Source organism: Neolamprologus brichardi, chromosome 14 (genome assembly GCF_056152115.1).
Source record: "Neolamprologus brichardi isolate AB-2024 chromosome 14, ASM5615211v1, whole genome shotgun sequence".
Taxonomy (NCBI): domain Eukaryota; kingdom Metazoa; phylum Chordata; class Actinopteri; order Cichliformes; family Cichlidae; genus Neolamprologus; species Neolamprologus brichardi.
This window is the reverse complement of record NC_142117.1, coordinates 29,232,206-29,245,020: the sequence shown is the minus strand read 5'-3', so window position 1 is coordinate 29,245,020 and position 12,815 is coordinate 29,232,206. Positions and strand designations below refer to the sequence as shown.

Below are 12,815 nucleotides of genomic sequence, written 5' to 3'. Positions count from 1 at the left end.
GGTGGGTTACAGATGAACTGAAGTAGCCACATATCTTAAAAATACACCTAGCATTAGTAAACCTACCAAGTGGTCAATCTATGTGTGATCAGTTTTAGGATATAAATGTCTGATGTTTTTCAAGTCTTTCTTACATGTGTTATGCACTTGTCTCTATACAGTTTAATATAATCAAAGGCAGAAAAATACATACAAAACTCTGCTATTTTAAACTTTCTCATTTATGGAAAATTAAGAGACAATGCTTAGTACAGAAAGGACAGTTTTCACTTAACTGAATACCTCACAAACAGACCTATTACCTGTCACAGTCACATCACTTTTGGAGTTTTTAAGACATTAAGCCAAAATAATGGGATGTAGTCTCACTTGTTGCACTAACTACAGGTGATTACCTCCTCAGCAAACAACAACTTTTCAATTCTTTTAGGTCAGTTATGTTGAGTTTACTACAAAGTCTCCTGAGTATACCATCAATTACCTATTTAGAGGCATCGATGCTGAGGAGAATGGGTGCTAGGGGACGATAACAACACAGTAGAAGGAAGTTTCATGTGTTATTGTTATTCTTAGTTGCTGTAAGCTTCAAATTAATGATGCACAGTCATTTTTCAGAAAATTGCAGGGAACGCAGGAGAAGACGTTTGGCTCTGGAACAGAATGGAAGGTTTCTCCACTGGATTTGATTTTGAACTTTGATTTTTAAAAGGAAGATCTTACATTTATTAACAAAACTTTATTTAACTCTTAGAAGTACTTCAAACACATGTTTCTTCTCTATGGCAGGTAACAACTCAGTAAATGATGTTTTTTTGCAGCAACCAGTCGATAACCGGGTCATTATCGTACAAACCCTGGTAATAATTTTTCTTTGCATCAACATGTTGCTCATTGTGATCTTTGTTAAAAAGGAATCCTTTCACACATCTGCACGTTACATCTTGTTTTTTGTAACACTGCTGTCAGACAGTGTTTTGTTATTGGTGTCAGATGTTTTGCTTATATTGACCAATTTGGAATTTACAATACAAGTGTGGTTGTGTATAATAATCACTATTTTTGTGGTTATGTATAATTTTGTCACACCAGTCACTCTGACAGCAATGACTCTGGAGCGCTATGTGGCCATTTGTATGCCCCTGCGTCATGGACAGCTGTGCTCCACACACAGCACTATGTACTGTATCCTGATCATTCATGGTATCAGCTCTGGTCCTTGTATAATTATTCTGTCCATGTTCTTTGCTTCTGCCTCACTTAAGTTCTACAAGCAATCCATGATATGTAGTGTAGAGACATTTACTCTTTACAGATGGCAGGATCATGTTCGATCAGCTGTGTTTCAATTTTATTTCTTGATTATGGGCATCACTATTGCATACTCATATGTTCAAATAATGAAAGTGGCCAAAGCTGCATCAGGAGATAAAAAGAAGTTGACACATAAAGGACTCAAAACAGTGATCCTTCATGCTTTCCAGTTGTTGCTCTGTCTCATTCAGCTGTGGTGCCCATTCATTGAAACTGCAGTGCTTCAGATTGATTTCATGTTATTTGCAAATGTCAGATATTCTAACTACATTATGTTTAATATTGCTCCAAGGTGCCTGAGTCCTCTGATTTATGGCCTCAGGGATGAAAATTTTTTTCTTGTACTGAAAAGTCTTATGCCTACTTCATCCTGTTCAAAATAAACATAATTTGAGTTACATCAGAAATATAAATGCTGCCATTCATATTTCCTCAGACCATACAGGAAATGACTGTTTAAATATGCAAGAGTAATTTCATGTAAATAATTAATTTTAATTTATTAGTAGTTTTGCAACTTGCTTTCCTGTATATGTTCAGTGATGCTATATTGTTATGCATTTAAACAAAACTCTGCAGTTACATGTCACTTTTCAGGTGCAGTTTACACATAAGTTTAAAATGAGAAAATAAAATTTAAATAAAAGTTAAGTGTATCTACACAATTTGTCCCAGGGATTTTGTTCCTGATAGAAGATTGTTCACTTTCTCAGAATGAATTGTAGAGTTTTTATGATGTTGCAGCTTGATTGATTTAGCTTTATCTGTTATGAATTGTTGCAACATAATTTAACTGAAATTTTCAAATGATTGAGTATGTGCAACATGACAGGACCTAAAAAATGTCATTGAAAGTCAGGATTATGTGACAAACAAATAATATATGAAAACAAATACTACTTTTATTTTATTGCTGTTATGTGAATGGGGAAGAATGATGAAGATGGAATAATGTTATTTTGAAAAACGTCTTTGGTACTGATCATAATCCTATGGAGCCCCGCAAGGGACATGGGAGAAAAAAAACTAAGATGAACTTTTGCAAGATCTTTTTGCGAGATCTCGCAAAAACTTTGTGCTAATAATTTGTCTTTGTATTAACATGTGGCTCATCCTGACTTTTATAAAAAAAAATAGAAGCTTAGAACAGCTTCAGGTATCACCACACTAACTGGAGGAAACCTGGTCTTGTTAGGAGAGACGGCATCCATCCCACTTTGGATGGAGCAGCTCTTATTTTGAGAAATATGGACAAATTTATTAAACCCCCCGAAATATGACTATCTAGAGTTGGGACCAGGAAGCAGAGTTGCGGTGTTACACGCCTCTCTGCAGCTTCTCTCCTCCTGTAACCCCCCACCTCAAAAAAAGAAAAAGAAAAACAAAAAAACCCATCTCTATAGAGACTGTGTCAGCTCCCAAACAGACACAAAATAAACTAAAAGCCAGCAACAAACAACGTAAACATAAAAAATCACAAAGAAAGAACAATACAGTATCCACATCTGAACCAAAGAGTATAACAGTGAAATGTGGATTATTAAATATTAGGTCTCTTTCCTACAAGTCTCTGTTAGTACATGACTTAATAATTGATCAACAAATCGATTTACTTTGCCTTACAGAAATCTGGTTGCAGCAGGATGATTATGTTAGTTTAAATTAATCAACACCCCCGAGTCAACTACCAGAAATCTCGAAGCACAGGCCGAGGGGGCGGTGTGGCAGCAATTTTTCCACACCAGCCTATTAATCAATGAAAGACCAAGACAGACTTTTAATTCATTTGAAAGCCTGATGCTTAGCCTTGCCCACCCCAGATGTAAAACTCAAAACCCAGTCTTATTTGTTATCATCTATCGTCCACCTGGGCCTTACACAGAGTTTCTGTCTGATTTCTCAAACTTTTTATCTGATTTAGTTCTCAGCTAAGATAAAATAATTATTGTGGGTGATTTTAACATCCATGTAGAAGCAAAAAATGACAGCCTCAACATGGCATTTAATCTGTTATTAGACTCAATTGGCTTCTCTCAAAATGTAAAAGAATCCACCCACCACTTTAATCACACTCTAGATCTTGTTTTCACATATGGCATAGAAACTGAACATTTAACAGTATTTCCTGAAAACCCTCTCCTGTGTGATCATTTCCTAATAACATTTAAATTTACGATAATTGATTGCACAGCAGTGGGGAGTAGACTTCATCACAGTAGATGTCTTTCTGAAAACGCTGTAACTAAGTTTAAGAATATAATCCACCCACTGTTATCATCTTCAATGCTCTGTACCAACACAGAGCAGAGCACCTACCTGAACGCTACGCCAACAGAGGTCGATCATCTTGTTAATAATTTTATCTCCTCACCACCTACGACTCTGGTTACTGTAGCTCTGGTGAAAACTAAGGCCTGAAATCAGAAGTACCTGACTCCGTGGTCTAATTCTCAGACACACAGCTTAAACCAGATAACTTGTAAGCTGGAGAGGAAATGACGTGTCACAAATTTAGAAGATCATCATTTAGCCTGGAGAAATAGTTTGTTGCTTTATAAGAAAGCCCTCCGCAAAGCCAGAACATCTTACTATTCATCACTGATTGAAGAAAATAAGAACCCTAGGTTTCTCTTCAGCGCTGTAGCCATGCTGACAAAAAGTCTGCTGTTGAGCCAACCATCCCTTTAACATTAACTAGTAATAACTTCATGAACGTCTTGACGGATAAAATTTTAATCTTTAGAGAAAAAATTACCAATAAGCATCCCACAGATTTAAGATTATCTACAGCTGCTTTCAGTACCATTGGTATTCCTTTAGACTCTTTTTCTCCAATTGATCTTTCTGAGTTAACTTCAATAATTACTTCCTCCAGCACCTTGTGATGTTTTGTCTAGAAAGGTCCTATATAAATAAAGATATATATTATATTGTGGCCTGTTGGGGGAACAGCTAGTTCTCTCCCATCATGCCTTGGGACATGTGCTGCTGTTTAGATGTTCTTGTTTTATTGTTTATGGTTACGTTACTTTTAACTGTTATCTTGAATGTTGTGTTTACGCTGTGGTGCAGAGTCACTGACAGTTGTTGTTTTGTAGAGAGAGTGCTGTACCATGAGTGACTTCTGTTGTGCTGTTGTTGAACCTTGAGGCACATTGTAGCACAAGCAAGTGTTTTAATAAAGAGCTTCCCCTACCAGCTTGGGGTTGAATAGCATGCTCAATCTCTCTCTGTGAGCTTCTTTGTAAGGATTCCTCTGCATGCCACAATATTATTGTGGTGGAGGTGTGGTCCTGGGCGCGTGTGCAGGGGAGGAGTGGTGCAGTGAGCTCAATGGGGAGGTGCTGGAGACGCAGGTGAGAACAGCTGATGGAGTTTGGACTGATGATGGTTTCCTTCCCTTTTATAGTGAGACGGAAGAGGAGCGGAGGGAAGGCTGGAAATCAGCTGAGACCGGCGCTGTCAGACTGTGGTCGGTCATAACAAATGAAACTATAAATAAACGTGGCATCTGGCAACAAACAACTGTGCGTGTGTGTATGTGTGTGATGTGCATTTCACAAGTTGTGCCGAAACCCAGCCGACGTGGGGATGTCTGACCCACAGGCTGCGCCGCCCACCCAGCCTTTGCAGTTCCTGGCGCAAATGCTGGCGGAGATGGCGAAGATGAGCCAGGACCAGGCGGAGGCCCAGCGGGCTCACCTGGCTAAGCTGCAGGAGCAGGCGGACCGGCAGACCCAGGTTCTGGAGCGGCTGGTTGGAGCCGCTGCTCCGCCGAAGCCCGCACGCTGTCGGTGGCGATGCCCCGGATGGGCGACGGGGACAACTCCCAGGTTTTCCTGGAGACTTTTCGTGCCACGGCGGAGGCCTGCCAGTGGCCGCAGGTGGAGTGGGCTCTGCGTTTACTTCCTCTGCTGTCGGGGGAGGCTCAGACAGTTGCCCTGAGTCTGAGCCGACCTCGAAGAGCAGCTTCCAGGACGTGAGCCGGGTGGTGGACAGGATGGGACTCACCCCTGAGGATCATCGCTGGCGGTTCCGGGGCTGTCAGCTGGCCGCGGAGGATCGGCCGTTTGCTTGGGCCCGGAAGCTGCACGACGTGGCGGTGCGCTGGCTGCAGCCGGGATCATCAGAGGGAGAGACGCTGCTGGTGGACAAGGTGGTGCTGGAGCAGTTCGTGGAGGGGTTGCCTGCGGAGATGGCGAGATGGGTCCGGTGCCACCGTCTTGCGAGTCTAGAGGTCGCGGTAAAGTTGGTGGAGGACCACCTTGCCGCTAGAGCGGGAGAGCCCGGGGACGGCGGCCGGAGACCGAGCAAACAAGCCCCAGTGCCGGCACCGAGGGGCCGGGTACCTGCACCAGGGCAGGCAGAGCGGGCGCTGACGCTGAGCCCCACTAATCCTTTCCCTTCGTTTGTGCCTTCCCAGGGATCAGAAATGAGCAGTGCCACCTCTGAGCCACGGAGAGCAGCACAGATGCCGGGACAGGAGTGCTGGAAGTGCGGGCAACCGGGACACCTTAGGAGGGACTGTCCTCTGATGGAAGTGGGGCAGGTGTTCCGTGTCGCCGGTGCCCCAGCACCCTCTCCCGGTCCAGGAGGGACATACAGCATTACGGTAAGGACTCGAGGGGGTATACACCATGCTTTGGTGGACACGGGCTGTACGCAGACCCTCGTGCACCAAAGCTTGGTTCGCCCCGGGGCATTGCTGGAGGCAGAATGGGTGGAGGGGAAGTGTGTTCATGGTGATGTTCACAGGTATCCCATAGTGATGATGAGATGAGATGATGAGAAAGCCTTTATTTGTCAGTTGCAGGTCTTTTGCCCACAACCGAGATGACAGACCTTGCCGACCGTACATACAATACACAAACATCACATTGGGGAGACAGGTCAGGCTAGGTAGCGAGGAAAAAAAACATCGAAATGTGTAACACAAAGGGATGATACAGGAATGCACAGATATCAACACACCATAGCACAATAAACATAGACAAGAGACATGGGAAAGAGTTCCAGTGTGTACATCTGATCTGGGACCGCTGCAATCTTTCGACTGCGCCTCCAACTGACCCGATGTCCACATCAGAGGAAAGGTAAGCGTTGGAGGTGGCGTTGGATCCGCCGTTGGATCCGCCGTTGGATCCGGCGTAGGGAGGGTGATGCGTCGGTGAGTGCTTATCAGTATCAGTATATGTATGTGTGTGCGTGTCCATAGTTCAGCTGAGACTGAACTATGGACACGCTGTTATTAAAGTATAAGGGCAAAACGCATAGAGTAATGGCTGCGGTTAGCCCGCGTCTGTCGCATCCCCTAATTCTGGGCACGAATTGGCCGGGGTTTCATCATCTGTTAGGGCAGTATGCGGGGATGCGATCACGACCGTTAGTAGCATGTAGTGTCTGCGCGGCGCTCAGCGGTGACGTGGGGTCGTCCGACACTGACTCCGGGGAGGGGGAGACGGCGGGTCCTTCATGGGAGACCCCGCCGGCTCCGGAAATTTCCCCCACGGGTGATTTCCCACTTGAGCAATCTCGTGATGACACCCTACGCTCAGCCTTTGACCAGGTGATTGAGATTGATGGTCACGTGGTGCGCCCTGAAGCCGTGCGGACCTACCCGCGCTTCATTTTATTAAAAGATATCGATTTATATCGAGTGAGTCGTGACATTCCCACAGAGGAGACACACACCCAGTTGTTGGTGCCGCAGGGCCGCCAGGAAATGATTTTCCAGGCGGCTCATTATAACCCCATGGCAGGGCATATGGGTTACAAAAAACTCTGGAGCGAATAACGGCCCGATTTTATTGGCTGGGCATCCGAGCAGATGTGCGCCACTGGTGCGCGTCCTGCCCGGTCTGCCAACTTGTTAATCAGCCGGCCATACCAAAAGCGCCTTTGCGCCCGCTCCCACTCACAGAGGTCCCGTTTGAGCGCATTGGCATGGACCTCATCGGGCCATTTCATCGGAGTGCACGTGGCTACCGCTTTGTATTAGTCCTAGTGGATTATGCAACGCGGTACTGACCAGGGCACGTCGTTCATGTCTCGCACACTGCGGGAACTGTACGAATTACTGGGCATTAAATCTATTCGGACCAGCGTCTACCACCCTCAGATGGATGGGCTGTTGGAGCGGCTGAATAAGACTTTAAAGTCCATGATTCGTAAGTTTATAACCGAAGATAAACGCAATTGGGATCGCTGGCTAGATCCTCTGTTATTTGCAGTGCGGGAGGTGCCCCAGGCCTCCACGGGATTTTCTCCCTTTGAACTGCTGTTTGGCAGGAAGCCACGTGGGGTGCTCGACCTGATTAAAGAAAGCTGGGAGGAAGGTCTGAGCCCCGCCAAGAATGAGATTCAGTACTTGTTGGACCTGAGAGCGAAACTCCACACTTTGGGGAGGTTGTCACGGGAGAATTTACTCCAGGCTCAGCAGCGTCAGCAACGCCTGTATGACAGAGGGGCTAGACTCAGGCAATTTTCACCGGGAGAAAAAGTGGGACAGGCAAAAATAAAAAAAATTAAAGGCATGTCATGAGAGACAAATGCTTTCATAGTTCTATGTAGCTACATTTTAAATATTTAAAACACGGAATACATATTGTGTTAAGACAAAATGAGCCACTACAGATGCATCCAAAATTTGTTCCGGTGGGATGAGCTGACAAAAAAACAGAGGTGAACTGGATCTATGCTGAATCTGGTCAGTCGGTCCCCATCTATTTTGGATGCTGTTCTGCAAGTGGACAGAAACTCAAAATACGTTACATTTATTCCCACTATCATGAGGTACTTTGAGAGGCTCAACATAAGGATCATAAAGACCATTCTGGTAGAAATTTCCTTCATTAAAATCCAATATATTTCAGCTGTCATGGCCCTTACCTGTCATGGTCTGGGTGAGTCACAGTAAATTTCCACAGTGCTGCTCTCCACCTTTGGGCGGAGCCTTCGCTGCTCCTCCCCTGAGTGCCATGTGAGACTGATTAAGCCAGCTGTATATAAGACCTGCGTCCAAATCCAGCTTTCACCAGATTGTCTGCTAACCCACATTAGTGTTTGGTCCTACGTGTCTTGCAGCACTCATTGTTCTAGTATTCACCTCTATGTTCTTGTCTTCCCATTTTTTTCCTGACTCACCTTACAACCTTGCAATAGCCTCGCTCACCTGAACATTGGACTCCATTGCACTCCAAATAGCTGGTAAACCTCTCAATCTGTTTTCTCCAGTCTCACCTGCTCGCCTCCCTGCCTTCACTGTTTTGGAATCACGGATTACTACTCCACTTGACTCACCCAGGCCTCATTATCCTGCTTCCTCCCTCTCACATGACTCCACTTGCAACCAAGTAAGACTGTTCAAACTAACAGTTTGGAGTAATTCAGTCATTTCCCCAAGGGCCAACCTGACTGTCTTCTGTACCACTGTTCCCCTCGCCAAGACCTCTCAACCACCATTCATATTCTGGGACGATCTAGTCCCTGAGCTCATGTACATAGTGTTTCACGTCACCTTCTTAGTTCATAGTTAAATTGAATTGAATCTTATTTTGAACATGTTGAAAAAATACAACCACATTGAAATATAAAAAGAGACAAACAAACGAAGCAAAACAAGAGGAAAACAAAGCAACCACAACTACAAAAAAAAGAAAAAAATCCCAAACACAAACAAACAAAAAAACCTTTAATGTTCAAAAAGGAGCAGGAAGAAGCATAATTTTATTTAATCCCAACCCTTTTCCACTGTTTAGTAATCAATACACTACAGAAATGTCTGTTTGTCTATACACATATTTAATAACCCCAGTAACACCATGCTAGTTCATAGCATCTCACAGTTTACTCAAAGCTTGTCTTCCTAGTCTCCACTTCATTCATGTTTCCTAGTATGTCACAGTTTGTTCTTAGTTCACATTCACTGTATTTCACAGTTCATGTTCTTATCCTCTTGTATGTTCATGCCACTGTAAATAAAACCCTTGTTCACGTCAAAGTTCTGTTTCTTGGCTTGAATTTGTTTTTGCGTCCAATGTCTGATGTTTTTCAAGTCTTTCTTACATGTGTTATGCACTTGTCTCTATACAGTTTAATATAATCAAAGGCAGAAAAAAACATACAAAACTCTGCTATTTTAAACTTTGTCATTTATGGAAAATTAAGAGACAATGCTTAGTAAAGAAAGGACAGTTTTCACTTAACTGAATACCTCACAAACAGACCTGGTACCTGTCACAGTCACATCACTTTAGGAGTTTTTAAGACATAGAGCCAAAATAATGGGATGTAGTCTCACTTGTTGCACTAACTACAGGTGATTACCTCCTCAGCAAACAACAACCTTTCAATTCTTTTAGGTCAGTTAGGTTGAGTTCACTACAAAGTCTCCTGAGTATACCATCAATTACCTATTTAGAGGCATCGATGCTGAGGAGAATGGGTGCTAGGGGATGATGACAACACAGTAGAAGGAAGTTACATGTGTAATTATTATTCTTAGTTGCTGTAAGCTTCAAATTAATGATGCACAGTCATTTTTCAGAAAACTGCAGGGAACGCAGGAGAAGACGTTTGGCTCTGGAACAGAATGGAAGGTTTCTCCACTGGATTTAATTTTGAACTTTGATTTTTAAAAGGAAGATCTTACATTTATTAACAAAGCTTTATTTAACTCTTAGAAGTATTTCAAACACATGTTTCTTCTCTATGGCAGGTAACAACTCAGTAAATTATGTTTTTTTGCAGCAACCAGTCGATAACCGGGTCATTATTGTACAGATCCTGGTAATAATTTTTCTTTGCATTAACATGTTGCTCATTGTGATCTTTGTTAAAAAGGAATCCTTTCACACATCTGCACGTTACATCTTGTTTTTTGTAACACTGCTGTCAGACAGTGTTTTGTTATTGCTGTCAGATGTTTTACTTATATTGACCTATTTTGAAATTACAATACAAGTGTGGTTGTGTATAATAATCACTATTTTTGTGGTTATGTATAATTTTGTCACACCAGTTACTCTGACAGCAATGACTCTGGAGCGCTATGTGGCCATTTGTATGCCCCTGCGTCATGGACAGCTGTGCTCCACACGCAGCACTATGTACTGTATCCTGATCATTCATGGTGTCAGCTCTGGTCCTTGTATAATTATTCTGTCCATGTTCTTTGCTTCTGCCTCACTTAAGTTCTACAAGCAATCCATGATATGTAGTGTAGAGACATTTACTCTTTACAGATGGCAGGATCATGTTCGATCAGCTGTGTTTCAATTTTATTTCTTGATTATGGGCATCACTATTGCATACTCATATGTTCAAATAATGAAAGTGGCCAAAGCTGCATCAGGAGATAAAAAGAAGTTGACACATAAAGGACTCAAAACAGTGATCCTTCATGCTTTCCAGTTGTTGCTCTGTCTCATTCAGCTGTGGTGCCCATTCATTGAAACTGCAGTGCTTCAGATTGATTTCATGTTATTTATAGATGTCAGATATTCTAACTACATTATGTTTAATATTGCTCCAAGGTGCTTGAGTCCTCTTATCTATGGCATCAGGGATGAAAATTTTTTTCTTGTACTGAAAAGTCTTATGCCTACTTCATCCTGTTCAAAATAAACATAATTTGAGTTACATCAGAAATATAAATGCTGCCATTCATATTTCCTCTGACCATACAGGAAATGACTATTTAAATATGCAAGAGTAATTTCATGTAAATAATTAATTTTAAATTATTAGTAGTTTTGCAACTTGCTTTCCTGTATATGTTCAGTGATGCTATATTGTTATGCATTTAAACAAAACTCTGCAGTTACATGTCACTTTTCAAGTGCAGTTTACACATAAGTTTAAAATGAGAAAATAAAATTTAAATAAATGTTAAGTGTATCTACACAATTTGTCCCAGGGATTTTGTTCCTGATAGAAGATTGTTCACTTTCTCAGAATGAATTGTAGAGTTTTTATGATGTTGCAGCTTGATTGATTTAGCTTTATCTGTTATGAATTGTTGCAAAATAATTCAACTGAAATTTCCAAATGATTAAGTATGTGCAACATGACAAGACCTACAAAAATATAATTGAAAGTCAGGATTATGTGACAAATAAATGATATATGAAAACAAATACTACTTTTATTTTATTGCTGTTGTGTGAATGGGGAAGAATGATGAAGATGGAATATAGTTATTTTGACAAACTTCTTTGGTACTGATCATAATCCTACGGAGCCCCGCAAGGGACGTGGGAGAAAAAAAAACTAAGATGAACTTTTGCAAGATCTCGCAAAAACTTTGTGCTAATAATTTTTCTTCGTATCAACATGTTGCTCATCCTTACTTTTATATATTAAAAATAAAAGAATCCTTTCACACATCTGCACGCTACATCTTATTTTCTATAACATTACTGTCAGACAGCATTTTGTTATTTGTGAGTGATATCCTGGTAATCTCAACCTATTTTCATTTTGCAATACAAGTGTGGTTGTGCATAATCATCACTATTTTTGCACTTCTCTATACTTTTGTCACACCAGTTACTCTGACAGCAATGACTCTGGAGCGCTATGTGGCCATTTGTATGGCCCTGCGTCATGGACAGCTCTGCTCCACACGCAGCACTATGTACTGTATCCTGATCATTCATGGTGTCAGCTCTGCCCCTTGTATAATTATTCCGTCCATGTTCTTTGCTACTGTCTCACTTAACTTCTACAGAAAATATATGATTTGCACTGTTGAGTTGTTTATTCTTTACAGGTGGCAGGATCAAGTTCGATCAGCAATACATCAGTTTTATTTCTTGATTATGAGGATTATTATTATTTTCTCATATGTTCAAATAACGAAAGTGGCCAAAGCTGCATCGGGAGAGGATAAGAAGTCAATACACAAAGGCCTCAAAAAAGTGGTCCTTCATACTTTCTAGCTGCTCCTCTGTCTCATCTAGCTGCCTACCCCATTTATAGAAAACACAGTCCTTCAGATTCATTTTAATTTATTTTGAAATTTCAGATATTTTAATTATTTATTATTTAGTATTGTTCCAAGGTGTCTGACTCCTCTCATTTATGGACTCAGGGATGAAAAATTCTATTTTGCACTTAAAAATCTTTTGCTTACTTCATCATGTTCAAAAGAAACCTAATTTGACATGCTATATCAATTATAATTATAATGTTGACATTCATTGTAAAGCAAAGCATTCATTCATTTTGATCATATTGATTATTTATTAGTCTTTATCTTTCCACAATTTGAAGAGGTGGTTTTGTGTTTAGCTGTTGTGTGTGTCATGTGTTGTTTTACTGTAAAAAGAGGAAACCTTTATGCATTTGACTTTTCAATCAGAAACTATTTGTCAGGAACAATTTACCCTTTTAAATAAATGAATGAATTTAAAACTATCTAAATAAGGATGTGATCTGGTAGTCTTTTCTAACTATATAGCCATATTCCAGTTGAATCGGTAACACACAATGCCCACATCTAT

General features: G+C 41.4%; 4 pseudogenes; all 4 read left to right on the top strand.

The window, feature by feature from the left end:
• The first annotated feature begins 779 nt into the window (after positions 1-779).
• On the top strand, positions 780-1,705 carry LOC148098955 (odorant receptor 131-2 pseudogene; annotated as a pseudogene).
• Positions 1,706-4,849: 3,144 nt separating this feature from the next.
• On the top strand, positions 4,850-6,057 carry LOC148098954 (uncharacterized; annotated as a pseudogene).
• Positions 6,058-10,020: 3,963 nt separating this feature from the next.
• On the top strand, positions 10,021-10,946 carry LOC148098953 (odorant receptor 131-2 pseudogene; annotated as a pseudogene).
• Positions 10,947-11,358: 412 nt separating this feature from the next.
• On the top strand, positions 11,359-12,475 carry LOC148098952 (odorant receptor 131-2 pseudogene; annotated as a pseudogene).
• The last annotated feature ends 340 nt before the right edge of the window (positions 12,476-12,815 follow it).